At 39.7% G+C, this 19,664-nt stretch overlaps 1 long non-coding RNA gene across 2 annotated transcripts; it reads left to right on the forward strand.

The window, feature by feature from the left end:
• Positions 1-636: 636 nt before the first annotated feature.
• LOC144044061 (uncharacterized) lies at positions 637-12,620 on the forward strand. 2 transcript variants are annotated; one of them, XR_013291190.1, is made up of 4 exons: positions 637-665; positions 1,457-1,513; positions 2,438-2,600; positions 12,216-12,620. It is a non-coding gene; the product is annotated as an uncharacterized LOC144044061 (long non-coding RNA). The 2 variants fall into 2 exon arrangements; XR_013291189.1 differs by lacking the exon at positions 637-665 and adding an exon at positions 684-761.
• The last annotated feature ends 7,044 nt before the right edge of the window (positions 12,621-19,664 follow it).

A 19,664-nucleotide genomic window follows, 5' to 3' on the forward strand; every position in this document is an offset into this window, starting at 1 on the left:
ACAATATACATTTGTGTTTAATCTAAGACGCAACTATTTGAGTACCATTTATTATACTTTTGTGTGCAATACATTTCAATTGAATCACTTGTACAGTTTTAAGCATTAATGTTCACAGCATGCATGCCACTCACTTAGAATATAAAATATTATATTTTTTACGGGTAAAATTTATGGCTTGTCTTTTGATGAATCATGAACACCTGGACCAGTTGGTCACGATGGTGGTACTTCAAGAGCTAAGTACTTTTTTAGGTGGTATTTGGTGTCAAAATGTTTGAGGACCGCTGGACTAAAAGCAAGCAAATCATTATTTTATGAAAGTACGTTTATTTGCTCATCTTATGTAAACATTACTGTACTTGCATCCATTTTTTTCTTGGTAAAATCAAATGAGTCATTTGAACAACTTCTGGTGCGTTATGGTACTGTTTGAGAGTTAGAATTCAGAAATTCTTTGGTGAAAATAACCATTATTGGACTGATAAACATGAGCCGAGTTAGGAAAGATCAACCTGTGCTTAAAATGTGACCACTAAACGTATGAACGTGATTGGGCGCCGTGTATCAAGTGTGTAATATGTAGGTGTTTATAGTGTTTTAGCGTTGATAAAATTCCACAGTGTCCCTGAACTAGTCATACTCACAGCGTTCTTCTCCTGTAGGTATGTTGACGCTCCTATTTAAATTTGTGAGTCCTTCAAAAGTTTTTATTTTTTTTTATTGTTTACCCAAAGTGAAGCTATAACACAATTGTAAAGGTAAAGCAACCGTTCTAATTCGCTAGCCTGATGTGCTAAAGGCCGTATGCGTGGTTACGTAAGCATATGAAATCACCTTTATGTCGGCGATCACGACCACCATTTCGTGGATAAATGTGTCCTCCTAAACCCTCTGATTTAGTCGATAAGTGAGCTCATATAAAAACACGCGGGTCTGTGACGCTAACTAAACGTTTATTTTATACTTAGGGCGTGTTTTATTTCACATGCACCGGTATGTTGACATGCGTCAGTATGCGCAATCTTTCATACGTCAAGCCAAATAGATGTTTGAATATTAACATCGCTCAGTAGCTTCGAAGTGGAATGCTTGTGGTGAAATATTTTGTTCTTCCACCAAAGAAATAGAAAACGGGAGTTTGCGTTTACTTTACTTCGTTTTTAGGAGTGGAATAGGGTTTGTTATAATGCACTTACACAATGGAACATGATAATAAAACGCATCGTGTGTTTTCCTTTACAGCAGTGGTGTCCAAACTCGGTCCTCGGGGGCCGGTAGTCCCGCAGGTTTTGGATATTTCTCTCCTCCAACACAGCTGAAGCTCATCAGCAAGCTCTACTAAGCCTGATAACAATCCTGTTGATTGAAACAGGTGCGTTGGAGCAGGGAAACCTCCAAAACCTGCAGGACTACCGGCCCCCGAGGACCGAGTTTGGACACCACTGCTTTACAGCTATGTGGCTGAATCATTTGTTTCGGTCACACAAGTCCAGGTCATCAAAATTCCGAGGTAACATGTACGTCTTAGCAGTTACAGCTGATGGAGTAGCTTGACGGTGCACAGTGCACGCTCATTATTAGTGGCACCATTTTGGAATATTTGGATAATGACTATATTAGTGTATACCTAACTGGTCAGAAAATAGTAATTTTTAAGAATTATGTGTGGGACAGCATCCTCTCACTCCTAAAACATGCATTTTAGGTCTTCAATGAAGACTAATTGAACATATGTGTGAATATGAATGTGTTTGTCTACAAAAGGGGTCACCTTTCTTGTCAAAAGAGCCATTTTAGGCCAAATAAATAGCCAGAAATCTGCCTGGAGCCGCAAAACCTTTGAACATTGCGATGACCGAAACTGCGTCAGTGTTAGTCTGAGAGCCCAAGAGCTGCACCATAACAAAAGATATGCAACATCCAATATTTTTGAGATTCTTTTTTTTTTTTTTTTACTTTCTGTCTTCCATTCCTGTTTTTTTTTTTTTAAATATACTTTTGTTTTTCATACTTTTTTCGATTTTTTTGTCTTTCTGTAAACTTTCTGACGTTTTTGGCAATTTTTGGCACGTAACGGGGTTTCTTTTGTTTTGGGACATTTTATAGTTACTTTTTGAACGTTTTCTTTGTTGACTTTTTTTTTGCAATTTTGTGTGCATAAGGTAATTTTATGTTTTTCTTCTTCCTTTTTGGACATTTTATGGTCACTTTTTGGACAATTTTAGTTATTTTTTAAAAACTTTTTCATCTACCTTTTTGTCTCTTTTTGGCAACTTATAAATTTGGACTCTGGCATGTTTTGAATATTTAATGATTTATTTATTTTTAAATCAAAATTGTTAATTCATTCAAATAATATTTTATCTAAAAATGAAAATACATATGTAAAAACAATATTTTCTACTTTTTAACTTTTTTTAATTAATTTTTTTAGAGATGCACCGGGAGCTGCAGGAGAGGTCGACTAAGGAGCCAAATGTGCGCATACCATTTCAGTCTGGACCAGGAGATATCCATTACAGCCAGCTTCCAATGCTGGCTCATGACCAAAAAGGAGCAGACTTGGAGAATGGGGAGCAAGCAAGTTGACGTATTTGGTGAGTTGATTTTGTGTTCGGTTTGAACATAGGATGATCTGAATTGAGCTGCAGCGTGAACATAGCATTATGCTATGTTCACGCTGCAGCTCAATTCAGATCATTTATTTTGGCCAATATATGTGGCATGTATCCGATTTTTTTCCCATGCAGTGTGAACAGTACAATTATTATTATTATTTTCTTTTCAAATCCGACCCGGGCCTCTTTTGTGATTAGTCATCACCTGAGCCCTGAGCAACTGTGATGTTATTTTCAGCCGACAGCAAGTGGCAAAATGGCTGCCCCTTGAGAGGTGGTTTTTGCTGCTTAATTCATATTCCACAAGCACAATATTAATCAAAATTACTTTTTAGACTAGTGGGGGCACATAGAACTAACCTGGAAACTAGATTCATCGCTGTATTAGTGATTGAGTCTGGACACAGTCGCCATCAAGTGCATTTCCGAGGCGGGGGCAAACCTAACCAAAGAGACAGTGGAAAGAACCAATCAGAGAGCAGAAGTTGTGTCTTTTTAGCACTTGCTACGCATCGTAGTTGATGAACAAATATAGCTGACATTCTGCGCATTCTTACCATTGAAATGTGCATGTAGCGCTTCTCCGAGCCTTATCGGTGGCATTTTCGCCATCGAGACAGAAAATAACATGAAAACGCAGCGGAGATATCAATGTATTCAATTTAGCATTTTATTGTAAAGACATTTTTTGGGCTTCATTTTTAAAAATTCAGAAAATAAGAAATCTGATCTTTTTCAGCTGATGTCAATTAAAAAAAATCGTGATCGCTTGATTTCCGATCATGTGATTGCATCGGCACAACTCTAATGAAAATAAATCAATTCGAGACTGGAAATGATTTGAAATGTCACACACAAGGACGCTTCTCGTGTACAAAGTTGTGCTGAAAGGTCAGTACCCTTAGAGGTTACTTTTACTCTTTCACTTGGTTTCCATGCATGTTAATATTTATCCTACAATTTGTTCCACTCCCTTTGTTTCACTCTCCATAACACAGCCAAGGTGAACTGACCGTAGTGGCCGGGGACATTTATTTACTCATCTGCAGATGGAGGAATGTATTTTTTGACTAATAATAAAGTGAAAATTGAGTTGTTATTTTTTCTGAATTTTGTTCCGACTTCCAGCTTAATCTCTTGCTTAATCTCTGTCAAGCGGGGGTTGCCGCATGTTAACATGTTTAGCACAGTTAATATGCCAGATGACCTTCTTGAGTAACCCACGATAAACAGCGAGTAACGTTCACCCTGGCCGGGATTTTATCCACAGTCCCCTGTGCCCAAAGTAAAACTTCACTTTTATATTAAGGCCCTTTCTCGCTGCACTTAGCAACTTGCCGTCGACAAACTCTTTCATTGTGTACGAGCTGCGAGGTGCCGTGCACTCAAAATGAAAAATATTCGATTCCAGACCGCCGAGTTCACAGCGACGTTACAATGTGCATCCAATGGGACTGGCAGAGTGATTTCAGAGTGCTAACAGCGCCGGACCTAACAGTGGGAAATGCCTTCTTGTTACTTCCTGGTTGACTGCGATGCAAGAACTTGCAATTATGGGCAAGCTTGCATCGGGACGCTGTCATCCTTGCACGTTGCCCCCCGGAGAACACCCAGAGAAAGTGCAGTGTGCAAAGGCCTTCAGACTGAATAAATGAAAGTCTTCCTCTCCCTTCAATAATAGTTCCCTGACACAAGATGCCACAATGTGAGGTGTCTATTTGAGGGAGGTATGTCCACTATTTTACATCCTGTCCGGGCGTCCGCAGGTGTTGGAAATGTCTCGTTTTCCTTGTTTTTCATGGGACCAATTAGCATGTGTTGAATTTGACGGACATTTTGTGCAACTAATGGGAGGCGGAGTGTTGTTACTGGTAGACTGTGGACTGTCAAGTCGAGTGCAAAGGGTGTAGCGGGAAAAAAGGCGGTTCTTGTGTATGTGTGTTATTATTGTTATATATATGAAAAAAAATAGTGTGTAGGAGGCCCATAATCAGGTTTGATACCCCCCAATAATAAGAGAAGAGATATTGGGTAAAAAAAAAAAAAGATCGGGCTTACAACATTATGCCATTCATCTGTCAAGTAAGACTTCAAATAAGAGTTTTTGTTTTATTTTCTACTCATATAGAGGAGGCATATGTAAAAATAATTATAATGTTTGGCATTTTTGAGTAAACTTTAACCTCATAACCACCGCCAGTATCTACTTAAATCTACTCTGCAAAAGCCCCGTCTCCACCAACAAATCTACCCGGCTCTACTCTACTCACTTTTTATGGTACCTGCTCCTTTGCGGTAAAAAAAAAAAAAAGTAGCCCAGTTCCAAAACATGACGTAATTATTTTGGAGGCCAATGATTGGTTGTCGTCATCAATGTGCAGCTGCGTAAACCACCACCCCGAGAAAACAGCTGCCATTAACGATGACGAGAGGACAACAATGGCTTCCAAACAGATGAATGCTTGGGCTTTTGTGGAGGTGCAAACCTTTTTAACATTATTGAATGCAGTCTTCTGGTTGCTGTAATATTCATTCGATGTCTTCAGGCTGAAATAAACGGGCACAAAGCAATTGTTTTTGCCTGTGCGCAGTCCACGCTAGCTGCGGTCGCTTTAGCATGACATCACTGGCAAGGTGAGGAGGGGGTCCCGGGTGGTGGCCGTGGCAGTGGAGACGCACTGCTTTTTGGTGTAGAGCCAAGTAGAGCAGAGCAGAGTCGAGTAAAGTAGGTTAGATATCGTCGGTGGAAACGAGGCTTTTGAGTATTATTTAAGTATCTTGAGGCCAGGCCAATCGAAATAGGGTCTTCCTTGTCTACTGTAACTCTTTTACTGCCAAATGTTATCCAAAAAAAAAAACCCCGACAGTGCCAGCTGATTTTGAACATTTTAACTCACCTTTCAAGGCAAACAGAATATTGTGTGCTATGACTACATAAACATGGTGGATACCACATGAAAGATCACATTCCATTCTTTCATTTGAAAAAGTATGTTTCTACCTTATTCTCTTTAGTAATCACCATTTGAAAATAGGTAATTTGAGTGACATCGAGCGAAAATGGGAAAAAAATAAGGAGAAAACAAGCTTTTTGTGAAAACATATATTTTCTGCACAACAGTGACTTTGTCACTATTTTTTTTTGTTTAGTGACACTCTGAATCAAATTTAGTGTGACAAAGGCTTTGATTTTCACGTCATCCTTGAATACGTTTTCCTAAGATCTGCCATGTTTTCTTGTAATTTGATACTACCGGGAGCCCATTGAAAAGAGCTACAATGTACATAGTTAGTGTCTGTTTTGTGATATATAATTTTTACACCCATTCACAAAAGGAGCGCTGTACAAGGCGTTGCACTGTCCATTGAGAAAACAAAACAACGTAGTTGACGTCAATTGACGTTATTGGCTGTATACAGTGGCCGTGCCTTTAACGTCAATTGACGTTTTTGGCGGTAAACGAGGTAGTAAAGAGATGTCCATTACTGGAGGAAATGTCATAATAATTTTAGTGACAATGAAAAATCTTACTGCAGTAAACAATAGGGAAGTAATCACAACAAGCTGTTTTATTTACCTCATTACATTTGACCTAATTCTTGTACAGCTTGTTCTATATGAACAATTAGCACGCAGTCATACTAGCAAAGACAAGTATAGCCGCCAGGCATATGCCTTTATTTCACATTGATATGTAAATCACACTCACGTAAACATTAACAAACCACATAAATCATTATGAAGGCAGTCTTGCTGTGAAAGCTGCGAGGCACATCAGGGGGAGGCCCTTCCCAACTAATTATTAATATTTTGCCGCAATTCTCTTCATTTGCATGCGTTTCAAGTGCAGTTTAGTCGCTTAATGTTTGTTGATACAGCGCATTTGCGTTAATTAAGACAACCAGAGGATGGTGTTCAGTTTCGAGTGAGGTCATTTAGTTTGTGAAGGCTTGGTAATTTGGATAATAGTGTCTGATGCGTGTTTACGGTAATATGGCTATTGTAGCACAATTGTATATCGGCAGTACATGACTGTCCAAGAGATGTACAGTGGAACCTCCAAAGTTGTGTTGCTGACATTAGCACGTTACCAACAATGCTATACTATCTAATGCTATTAGCGTAACCCCTTGGAACTACCTACAGTATTGGCATATATACACTAGGAAGGGAGACATTGTTCATCATTAGGCAGCATACAATTATTAGAGATTAATGGAACACACGCAGCCCCTATTGCAGATAATAAACGACGTAGAATAACCAACACCATGGAGGACCAAAAATTTAAAATAAATATAAATGGAAATAAAAACAAAAAAATATTACAGGTATACAAAAATAAATAAAAGTTAAAAAAAAAACAAAAAAAAAAATGAGATTCAAAAAATACAAATAAATATAAAAATAAATGTGAAAATAACTGCAAAAATAAATACATAAAGCCGGATCAGGCCTGAAAGGGGTTTAATTCGGCCCACGAGATGATCTTGTAAAGTAAAAAAAAATATGAGTAATGTCAGACCAATTAGTCAGATGGCCCAAATCAAAACATAAACAATCATAATTTTACAAGCAATCCTCAGATGAGCAAAGGTTTGAGAGGTTTCCCTACTCGACCTGCAGCTGATTCCAATTAACAGGATCGTTATCAGCCTTATGCAGAGCTTGCTGAAAAGTGAAAATCTGTGTGCAACTCACGCCAATTGTTTCTTTCGTGTGTGTGAATTCTCCCTTGCTGTGGAACGGGCAAGGTCTGAGATAGATTGACATGTCGATCAACCAATAGGCGAATAGTTCAAACCAAGACACACTTCGGATCGCCCCCTCATTCGAATAACATTTCATTACGGCGTTTTAACTTTAAATTAACTCAAAATTAACACACTCATTTTGATACCCTAATTTTTTATATTTATTTTTATTTTCACTTTTATCTATTTATTTTAATTTTTTGTCCTCCTTACAACAGAGCCCAAGAGCATCAGCCAAGGCGGCTGTAAGCTAATGGTCTTTGGTAACAGAGTAATAAAGACATGCTTGGTTAGACCCTGTCCGGCGCACCGTGCCAAGCTTTTTTTTTTAAAAATCTCTTATGTAAGCTAAAGGCTTTGACACAGAGCCAAAGTCAGCACCCTCCTTTCGAATGATAAAAAGACTTTTATGCATGGAGAACAGGGATCATTCGTAAAAAAAAAATGGTTATTGTTGGTGAGATGTGATTCCTATCAGCTTCACTTGTTAGTTTGAGTCGTCATGCGAGCTGTCAGTTGTATCATAAAAATCATCAGTTTACAAGAATAGGAACTGGATTAATACGGTCCATATAGAGCATTTTTCTTGATCCACGGAGCCACCACGACAATGAGGGATGTTAAAGGAAATTGTAGGCGTTATTGAATGGGGTTACATCTTAAAACAATTCACAGGTTTCGCAATCTCTCTCAAAGGATAAAGAATTACGGTGTGGCATGACTGCCTCATGCAAATACAAAGTACAGCTTTTGTTATTATAACAAAATAAATTTTCACAAAATAGTAATCATAACTACCATTCTCACTCAACGTTCGCCCTTCAAACAATTTCAGTGAACTTCAGTCTACTATACCAACTACCTCCCCAAAATAGTTAATTTCCAAAACAATTTTTGACTTGGACTTTGTGCAAACATTTTAAAATGATTTGAAAACTTTGGCTCACACTTTCATTCATTCGAGCCTCCCCAACGCTCAGAGTAGTCGAGACCTTGAGATTGTTCTGTACGCTGGATAAAAGCAACTTGACCTCCCGAACGTTTTCTGCTGAGGGCTAGAGATCACATTCCATGGAACCTTCATTACTCCCATTCAATCATGCAGAGATGCTGCACATTCTACAGGAAACAAGCAAAGCTCAAACCCCACAATATGTGCACTAGAAATATAGTGGCAACACTTTCTCGTTATGTCAGTGTAATAGTGTAAGATCCATAGTAGGAAATGACCTTATTATGCGCTAGATTGCAAGTCCAAGTGCTTGATTCCAATCTAATGCTAATTTCTTGATTTGCATTTACATCTCGTGTGGGCTTATATTAGTGCATATAAATTAACCCACAAACACCCAAATTTGACGTAAATGAATCCACACATCAACATGGGGTGCCATGGTGACAACACATCAAACAATACTTAAATAACAAATTAAACGTTAGAGTTGTTTATTGGCCGGGGCTAACTCTTTTGCCACCTATTGATTTAAATAAGGGTAACCTCCACATTACTTCATTGGCCACCCTCAGCAATTATTTAGTTTGACTAAATGATAGACACAACTCTAATATAGTGTACAGTGGTAACTCGGAGTTTGAACACAATTCGTTCCTGCGAAGTGTTCAAAGTCTGAATTGCTCAACCTCCGAAACTTTTTCCCCCATAGGAAATAATGTAAATGCAATTAATCCGTTCCCAAAAACAGAAAATTCCTATTTTAATTTTGATTTATGTTTTTTTTACATTTACACCCTGTACCGTATTTAAACAATAAAAAATACCTTACCTTTTTTGTTGTGGTGTGATGGCATGAGTGGATGATAAATGCTATGTTAATGCTTGCTTTAGTTCAGTGCTGAGTTTGTGTATTTTACATTGGGCATATTGTTAGACTACTAAGCGGTCCTTGCTTGTGTTGTTTAACGTTAGGCACGTTGTCGAACAGCTAAGGGGGGTTTCCTCGTGCCAGTATTTACAGAAGTAGCCACGGTAGTTACAATGGCGCGATATTCTTTAATCCTAATTCCACTGTAGTTTGTAGCACTGTATGGCAATTTGTGGAAAAAAATTGTCGTGGAAAAATCAAAATGCACTCGCGAGTATGGAACACCTCCGGGAGTATTCACGATCTGATTGGAAATGAGCAGTGCATCGTCTCAACTACCGCAACGTGAGCATTCGGCATTGCTCGGCTTCACTCGGCTACCCCTTTTCAAACTACGATCAGCTTAGCTTGCTTTGCTTGGGTGTTCGAACTCCGAAAATTAGTTCAAACTCAGAGGCATTTTTTACTCCGATTTTTTATGTTGAAGTCCGATTTGTACGAGTTCCGAGATGTTCAAACTGTATTTACGTTATTGATTATATAATATAGACATTCAAAATGGAGAGTTTATCAACTAAGTGACTCAGTAAGCACAGGACAAAGAATACGCACAGCGGACATGTGTTGTAAGACCAAATTCAGAAATCAGGTGAGCTGTGTTGTTCGTCAATTTCATTGTACAAAAGAGGGCGTTAAAAGACCAAAATGGCCGCTCTCCTAAAATGGATATAAATTAATCTGTTTAATTCTTATTTCACAAAAATTATTAGTTGAGAAACAGAACATATTACTGGAAAGAAAATGTTTGTGTTTAGTTCCCCTTTAAACTACAATCACATTAGCAGATATTCAATCCGTATCAGATCTTTTACTTTATCCACAACTGGAAGATGCGTGATTCCGAAAACATCCGATTTGTGCCGCTTGAGAAGAAAGCAATGGAATTGTGTCATTTGAACCATGCAGTGTAAATCCAGCCATAATGCTGACCTTATAATACAGTATTCACCTGCTCATCGTTCTCTCGCCAATATCATCACCTGCTGCGGATTTTATTCTAAGACAGCAGTTTTTTCCACTTTCACTTGTGTCTTGCCCTATTGTGTTAATCTCCAAAAGATGTGACAGCCAGATAGCAATTTTCCATAGCTTGCGCTGCTACAAAGAAGGCCAAATATTACTCACAGGCTCGTGAACGGAATTAGCAGCAGGATTTCTAAAATTCAGCAGACAGACGTTATGCGATTTGAGCAGTTTAAACAGTCAATTGTATGTTGTGGACTACTTTAAAAAAAATGATTTTCATAAATTATTTTTTGTCATAGTCATAGTCAGTGATGGTGTGGTGTGAATAATTCTCTCGCAATTTGTGTGATTGGTGACCAGTCCAGGGTCTAGCTGGGCTAGGGTTCATCTTAACTGTGACCATATTGAGGGCAAGACGCCATATATAAACAGATGGATGGTTTTGGATGTGTCCTTTATGAAAATAATTGGAATTCCTAAATCCTAATTGGTTAATGTCATATTTTTTGTGAAGCTCCTTGATTTAAGGCTGAAAGTCCACCTCAGTCGCACACTTGTTTTCGTTCCAGTCTAAATACAATGTCTGGAGCAGGTTGCAATCTGCCGCCCATTTGGGCAAAGATCATAAAAGTCTTTCTTTCACAGCAACCAATCAACTGTAAGCGATTCGTAAGTGACTTTCCACTCAGTAGGGGGAAAAAATTGTTTTGTTTTATGAGTTGGTGGGGCGAAAATCCCAGATGGTGACATTTTTGGTGACTCATTACGTGATCATTGATCATCACAATTTCAATGTAGTGAAGAATGTAAGAAACCTTCTCGACTAAACTTGTGGAAAAATGACTCAATATTGTGTTAGCCAAATAATAATTTTACTTAAAAAAAATGTTTTTGTCTTCAAGGAAAGTCATGTGGTGACCACAGTGTGTGGTGGGGTGGCACCCTAGCACCCTCTATGACCAGCTGCCACTTTTATATACTGTATTGACAGAATCATTGTTTTTTTTGCTACTTTACATATACAGTGCTGCTGACTATTGCTGCTTTCGTCCACGTTTCCTTCTCCATATACGGTATACAGGTGCTCGTCAAAAAATTTGAATATCCTCGAAAAGTTGAATAATTCCATTCAAAAAGTCAAAATGTCATAGATTATAGATTCGGGGCCCACAATTTAAGTGATTTCAAGTATTTATTTGTTTATCTGGACATTATTTCTCATAAAACTCACAAAAACAGGATGTCAAAAAAATTTGAATACTGTGAAGTAATCACCATGCATACTTTCCAGTGTTTTGCATGAAAAAAAAAGGATGGATGGATGATATTTTCAAAATGATATGTCAATCTCAGTAGTTGGTTGGGAAATGAGGGCACCCATATCCAAAAACAAAGAGCTGACAGCAAGCATCAAGAAAACTTGGGCTTCCAGGGCCCCCAGGCAATACCAATACCATCCATCCATCCTTTTTTTCCCCATGCGAAAGACTGAGAAGTATGCATGGTGATTTCTTCATAGTATTGTAATTTTTTGGGGGATATCCTGTTTTTGTGGGTTTTATGAGCTGGAAGCTCAAAAAATTTAAAGATAAACAAATTCATACTTGAAATCACTTAAATTGTGGACCTTGAATCTATCATCTATGGAAGTTTGACTTTTTGAATGAAATTACGGAAATCATTCAACTTTTTGAGGATATTGTAATTTTTTGATAAGCACCTGTATATATGATACCTGGTATCACATTTTATTCTGTATTGTTTATTTATTTTTATTTTATTTTTTTTGGGAGAGCTCAGTATTGATCATTTGACATGTCATCATCATTGTTCTCCCTTTTTTTATTTTTTTTTTATTATTATTATTTTTTATTTTTTATTTTTTTGGTATGTGTGTGTGTGTGTGTGTGTGTGTGTGTGCGTGCGTGCGTGTAAAAAAAAAAAAAGAATTCCCATACCGTTCACCTAAACCGAACACTTCAAAATCCAGCCAGAGTCGTGGGGCCGCCAGGAGACCCGAAGAGGGACCAAAGAAAAGAAAGAAAAGCGAAGCCCAGCACCGACCAGACACCACCCACCGGGCTACTAACCAGAGTCCTTCACCAACCCCAGAGACATCTAAATTCCAACAAATCAGGGAGACCTCAAGGGCCCGAAGGAGAAACTGAGGAAAGGTAGAAAAGACAGACGAAGCAGAGTGAGATCCACAGACACCCGCCTCCACCGAATCAATGACCTGAGGGAGAAACAAATTGTGTCTGAGTTTCGATAGATGCTGGTGTGGTGGATCTGTTGGATCATGCATGAAAGTCTCCACCAAAGAGGGGAGCCGTCGACCCCCGCCAGGACAGAGCAAGCGCAACACCTCAGGGCCCCCCAGGCCGCGGCAGCGCCAAAGGACGACCCCCGGGCCCCGCAGGGGCCACCGGCCGGAGAGCAAACCCAGGAGCAGGAGCGCCCCCCACCCCAACGCGGCCCGCGCCCCCAACCCAACGCAGCAGGACGGGGCACTGCAGGCCCACCAGGCACCCCACCGGCCCACAACCCCCACTCCCCCCACGACCCCCCGCCCCCTTCCACCCCCGCCATCCACCCCAACCCAGCCCCAACCGCCCCCAGGTCCCCAAATCCCCAGACACCCCCCCACCCCAGCACCCCCACCACCACCCCCCCCCACCCAAGCCGCATGAATTTTGATATTTGAGGCCGATATTTTTTCCATTAAAATGTGATTTATGAGGAGGTTAGACCATTGGTCGATATTCAGAGTTTGTTTATTTTTCCAGTTAACAAGAATTGTTTTTTTTTGCGATAGTAAGGGCTACAAGTGTAGATTGAAATTGTTTGTGTGGTAAGTCAGTTGTTGTTAGGTCACCTAGCAAACACAAGTTTGGAGATAAAGGTATCCTATAGTCCAAGATAGCGGAAAGTTTTTCTAAGACTTCAGTCCAGAAATACATAACCGGAGTGCATAACCATAAAGCATGAAAATAAGTGTCTGTCGTGTTTTGTAAACACTGGAGACAAATGTCGGAGTCGGAGAGTCCCATTTTCTTCATCATATATTGAGTAATGTATGTTCTATGGATAATTTTATATTGGATAAGTTGTAAATTTGTGTGTTTTGTCATTTTAAATGCGTTTTCACAAACTTGAATCCAAAAGTCATATTCCGGTGCTATAGACAAGTCTGTCTCCCATTTCGAGATGGGTAAAGACATTTTATCCGTATATGAAAGTAACTTATATATTTTTGAAAGTTTTTTGTTGTTGTCGTAGAAAGCTTGGTAATATCTTCAGCTAAACCAGGCGGTTGGAGTGTACCCTGAAGTGTTGGAATTTGTTTCTTTATCATATTTTTAACTTGCAGATAATGTAAAAAATTTCCGTTTGTTATTTTGTATTTTTGGAGCAAGGATGTATATAATATAAACATATTATCTGAGAAGAGATGGTGGAGCTGTGTAATTCCTTTCTGCTCCCACACACCTAAATAAAACGATTGGTTGTTAATTCGAAAGTCAGGGTTATGCCATAGGGGAGAGAGCCCACAGGGCTCCACTTGGGCTTTTGTCATTTCTAATGCCTTCCACCAAGCAGTCAGGGTGGCGGAAATCATTGAGTTTTTAAAACAATTATGTCGCTTAATTGATGTTGTAATAAAGAGTAAATCTAGAAGTCTGAGGTTATTACAATCCTTTTGTTCTAGTTCCAACCAACAGTTAGTATCTCTGTTGGGTTGCGCCCATAGAACGATATATTGTAGCTGGTTAGCTATATAGTAGTACATAAAATTTGGTGCCTCTAGGCCACCTTTGGATTTACTTTTCTGAAGAGTAGATAGACTAATCTTTGCTTTTTTTTTATTCCAGTAAAATTTTGTAACGGCTGAGTCCAACAACTGGAACCAGTTAGCCGTAGGTTTAAATGGAATCATTGAGAAAAAATAGTTTATTTTAGGTAAAACCTTCATTTTAACGGTGGCTATTCGTCCTATTAAAGAAATAGGGAGATTATTCCAGCGTTCCAAGTCACTATGAATGTTATCCAGAAGTGGAGAAAAGTTTAAATGATTCTGTATTGTTTATGTATAGCTGCTGTATGTTGGTGAAGTTTTTGCCCAGCTGACTATTTTTGCTGACTTTCCCCCACCCCACACTTCTGAGTATATAGTCATGCACACTTTGGCGTATTTTTCATGTACAGTTGCCACATACACTGCTAATTAAACGGTAGAGATATTTTAGATTTTTTGATGGTATTATCCTTGTGTGCTGCTACTGCCTACTGTAAAATACCTTCCTATTTTTTGCAACCAAGCCAGTAAAGTTATGAAATCTAAGATACTTTATGCGTTTGATTGCATCACTGCATAATTATGCAATACTGGGTGGATGTACTGTGGAACACTTTCTCTGCGTGGGTCTGGTCAGTGCTGGGATGTGTAAGCAAATTAGGAAGTAGTGATTCCTTGTAAATTCTGACAAATGATTTATTTTTGCTTGGAACACAGAGCAGCCACTGTGTCAACACTGCAACATTATTGCCTGCTTAATGTAATGTTGAAACATGGAATATAACTTATTTATATGCAATAGAGCCCTCGAAAAGGCAACTTAACTTCTAACTCCAAATAAGCGTCTGAATGTTGCTGCTTTTGCTGGCTATCAACGTCAAACTTAGCTAAAGAAAAACCGCAGCGTGTGCGAGCTTCCAAAAAAACAACAGCGTCTGAGACGTGTAGACAGAATGAACACAGCCTTTCTCATTACCAAGCCTTGGTGGAGACAAGCTGTCAGGCTGCAACCCACAAGAGCCCAGTGCAGATGCTGCAAAGCATCAGCCTCAGATCCCTCGGCGAAAGGAAAAGAGGATGTTGGCGAGAATCGGCATTAGAAAATATTTATGGTAGAAAAACTGATCACAACGCATTTCTTTGTCCAATGGGTGCATTTTGAGTGTATAGTCTGACAGTTTTTCAGAATACCTAGAAGGGGAAGTCAAGTCAAAATTTTTCTTTACAATGCACTTGTCTAAACACGACATTCCGATATATAAAGTAAGCAGCAAAATGCACCTGTTTTTATCCAACTCAGGGGGCAGCCATTTGTTGTTGACTGAAAATGACATCACAGTGCCTAAGGTAACGACCGTCACGGCTCATCAGTTTTCTGGGTTTGGTCGTGACGTTCGCAAGCTGAGTCCTGAGCAGGGTTATTATAGTTTTGGAATTTTCACTTTTATTAGATTTTATTACTTTTGAGTTTTGCTTTTTATTTTATTTTTGTTTTCTGTTATTTTATTATTATTAGTTTTAGTTATTTTAAAAATGCTTAGTTTTAGTTACCTTCAGTATAAGTTTTCGTTTAAAAAAATGCGTATTATTTGTGGGCAATATTTAACAAACACCAGGGTAACATGAAAAAACGCATTTCTTACCTATCATTGCACTTCGGCTGAGTTAAATGAAAAAGCAAACAAGCCGAGACATTGGAGTCAAAATTCAAGCATGCAAAATTGTCACCTAAGAGCAACGTCATCTGAAGGTGCTTTTCTATTGGCTGCTGCTAGATGACGTCAGCACATAACAATGTCTGACTGACTGGTATTTGGCCACATGGAGGCATCCAAACTACCGGAAAATACAAAGAAGAAAGGGTAGTAGTAGAAAACGAAAATCGATGTTAACTGTTAGTGTAACTGGTGGTAACACCGAACACAACCAATTGCTCTTCTGTGTATGTCAACTGCAAGAGCTCCAGGTCACTTCCTGATTGTCGTTTCGTTTAGCCTCACAATCGTAGTCAGTGGCGCATTATTGACCACAGGTTTAACATTTACGTTTGTTAACCCCAACCATTTATCGAGCAGATCAGGGAAGAAAATCATGCTTAATATACCCGACAACACGGGATAATCACTCAGGATAACCTTTCAGAGACATCCAACGATCGGGTTTTTGAACGATTGCAAGGGGAAAATGCTAAAGTTGGATTGTTAGCAGGTGAGTCCCGCGGTTAATGCTTTAGCCTTTAGGGGCTCCAAAATTCAGATCCCCTAAGATTCACATTTTTGAAAATTCGTGTAAAATAGTCCTTTCAGCTTCATAAGACTTAAAACATTTCAAACCGCCTTTAGTTCAATGAACATCTACAAATGATCTATGTCTATTATCTCCTACGGGGAATATGTTGACAGGTTTTATGTTAAATCATTTGGCATTTCTTAGTGAATGATGGAGGAATCCTAATAGCAGGCCTGACATGCCGAGGTGTGGGTACAAGTTATTTGGTCCCATTGATATTTAATAGCGCCGGTAATATAAAGCAGGTAATAAACATATGCTATGAAAAAGGAGGAGGATAAGCAGAGTGGTTGATGAGGAAGCAGTAAAACAGGGTGGATTATTTGATGATTCGACTTGTGCGTCAAACACTAAACTCCAATTCCGTAGAATCACTACTTCTGTCACGTTTCAGTTTTGTATGGGTTAGTTTTTATTTTATTTTGGTGTGTTTGTTGTGTCTTTCTGTGATTGGTGTTTATCTTGCGTTTCTGAGTGTTCCCCCTGTCTCGTTATGTCTGATTACGTCCACCTGTGTGCCTGTTCCCTTCCCAGTGTGTTTGACCAATCGGTGCCCTCTTCCTATATATTGTATCATTAGTGTTGGTGTATTTAGTCTGTTGTGTTTGTCCAGTCGGTGTGGGATCATTGTCTACGTCAGGTGTCGAAGTCCTGTGCCGTTGTCCTGTATGGGAGTCTGTGTTTCCCCGTCCCGTCCCATCCCGTCCTGTCCCGTCCCGTCCTGTCCCGTCCCGTCCTGTCCCGTCCCGTCACGTCAAGCTAAGTTGTCTATGTTTCAGTCTAGTGGTCAACGCTTCAGTCTAGTGGTCCACGTCTCAGTCTAGTGGTCCACGTCTCAGTCTAGTGGTCCACGTTTCTGCTAAGTTCTCCTTGTCCAGCCAAGCTTTCCAAGTTCTGCCAAGTCAGCCCCGGTCAAACCAGTCCAGTCACGGCTACCAGCCTCCTATCTATCGCCCGTCCCCATTTGTTCCAATAAAGTTTCTCCTTTTGTTCACAATTCCTGTCTCACTGATGTGTCTCCTTGCCTTTGGGTCCATTCTCTCCAGCATGCACCATTTCTTGACAACTTCCAAGTTTGCTCATGATTTCAGAAGCAGCAACTTTAGCTTTACCCTCATCTGCTTCAGTAAACTTTTTTTTTTTATGCATGCCAGCGTCATCTGTTGTGTATTTTCCGAATTAGGAAAATATTAAGCAAAAAATAAAAACAGCTCGATTCATCCATCCATTTTCTTAAACGCTATTCCTCACAGAGGTCGCAGGGACCGCGGGAGCCTATCCCAGCCGGCTTTGGGCAGTAGGCGGGGTACACCCTGAACTGGTTGCCAGCCAATCGCAGGGCACACAGAGACGAACAACCATCCACACTCACAATCACACCCATGGACAATTTGGAGCGTTCAATTAACCTGCCATGCATGTCTTTGGGATGTGGGAGGAAACCAGAGTACCCTGAGAAAACCCACGCAAGCACGGGGAGAACATGCAAACTCCACCCAGGAAGGCCGAAGCCTGGACTCGATCTCACACCCTCTGCACTAGGAGGCGGACATGCTAACCAGTCAGCCACTGTTCTGCCTCAGCTCAATTCAAAAAAGGTAAAAAAAATAATGTGCCTCAATAAAATTCTTGTGTGTTCCCCATCACATATAATGGTCACATTGTTTCACAAGCACACCCTAAGACTTTTTTTCCCTCAGAACTCTCATAAATAACACAATACACATGTTAATCAAGTTTTATTTGTAAATAAAAGATGATATTCACTCAAAGTGTATGTGCATCAAACATTTTGTAAAGCCAATACATGGGAACCTCGATTCAAAGGACCCCAAATTCAACAGACAGAAAATAGAATAGAACCGATAAACAGACTTTATAGTCGACATAAAGCAGGCTAAACTAAAGCGTGCGTCAATGTTGTCGGGGAAGGAAAAAAATAGTGTTTTTTTTTTTAACTACCCCAACACCTTATATATGGTGAGTGGACAGTGTTTAACCCCCCCCCCCCTTTTTTTGCTAATCTATGAGTTACTCAAAGGGCTATTATTAACTAGTATATTCATTTTTCACAAGAGCTTTATTTTTGGGAACCTCCTGTAGCCATTTTAAAGCGTGAAAAAAGCCAACTTCACAACAAACAAAAGGCTGCATTTGAAGAGCAAGCAAACAAAATGTATTTAACCTTACCTTGTCCTGACTGGTCTCGACTCACACCAGGCTAGACTGCCGGATTTAGCGACCCCGCGAAGGACGTCAACCCTGCTGATTCGTGCTAGGCTAGGCTAAGCTAGGCTAGGCGCTGGGGTCACATTTTAGAGCGACCATTCCATTCATCAATTTCAAATATCGATAGCAAACTGAAACATCATCAATAAACATCAGTAGCAGAACTACGTGTTAGGCAAGAGTCAGGTTGGGCTGAGCCAGGTTTGGCCGGCGGGCCTAAGTCAAAATGCTAGGGCCGATTTTTTGGGTTTCAGTCCAGCCATGGTAAAGCCCTTATCTAAAGCATTTATTTAAGTTGAAAGAAGGAAGAACTAACATTGGAGCTCAACTATGGAGTCTCCCCCAAGAAGGTAATTTTAGACTTACTTGAAAACTTTAGAAACTGTTTTATGTCTTTAATATTTACATTCATTTAGTACTGTACCGGGCATTTTTTAAGGTAAAGAAAAAAAGTGCAGAACAATAGTTTAGTCATTTATTGGATGTATTTAGACCATAAAAAAGTGCTTTGATGTAACGGACAATTAGCCCTAATGGACCTATTAGCCCTTTATTATAAATGTAGGTTCCACTGTGTTTGAACTCTACTGCAGTATTGTTTTTCACCAGGAGAGGTCACTAACTGATACTTCAACAAATTAACCTATTTTTTCAAACAAGTGGTCCATTGCTTCACAAAAGCTTCATTGTCTTGTATGCATTCTGAGAATACATAACAGCTCCTGGCACTGGCGTGCACAGGTAGACCCTTAGTGGTGCTCACCCCCTTGCCCTTCTGCCCTCTCTCAAAAAAAGTGCCCTTTGGAAAGTTCGTTTTTTTGTGTGTGTTTTAGATAAATAAACACTTTACTGAGGAAAGGTCAATGTTAACACAATCTATTAGAAAAGCTGCATGATTAATCACGTGTGGGGAAAAAAATGCATCCCCTGCGCGCGCGCACCCCACCTAGCTCTCGCTCGCTCGCTCCCTTTGTCACGTGACTGCTAATTACCCACGGTCGCGGTGTGGGTCACGCACACGCACACGCATCTCTTTCCCCTGCTGCTCCACCCCAGCAAGGTAACTGTTATGAATCCAGTGAAATTGTATTGTTTGTTTGCCCTCTATTCCCTACCTATAATCAT

This window comes from Vanacampus margaritifer, chromosome 2 (genome assembly GCF_051991255.1).
Source record: "Vanacampus margaritifer isolate UIUO_Vmar chromosome 2, RoL_Vmar_1.0, whole genome shotgun sequence".
NCBI classification, from domain to species: Eukaryota; Metazoa; Chordata; class Actinopteri; order Syngnathiformes; family Syngnathidae; genus Vanacampus; species Vanacampus margaritifer.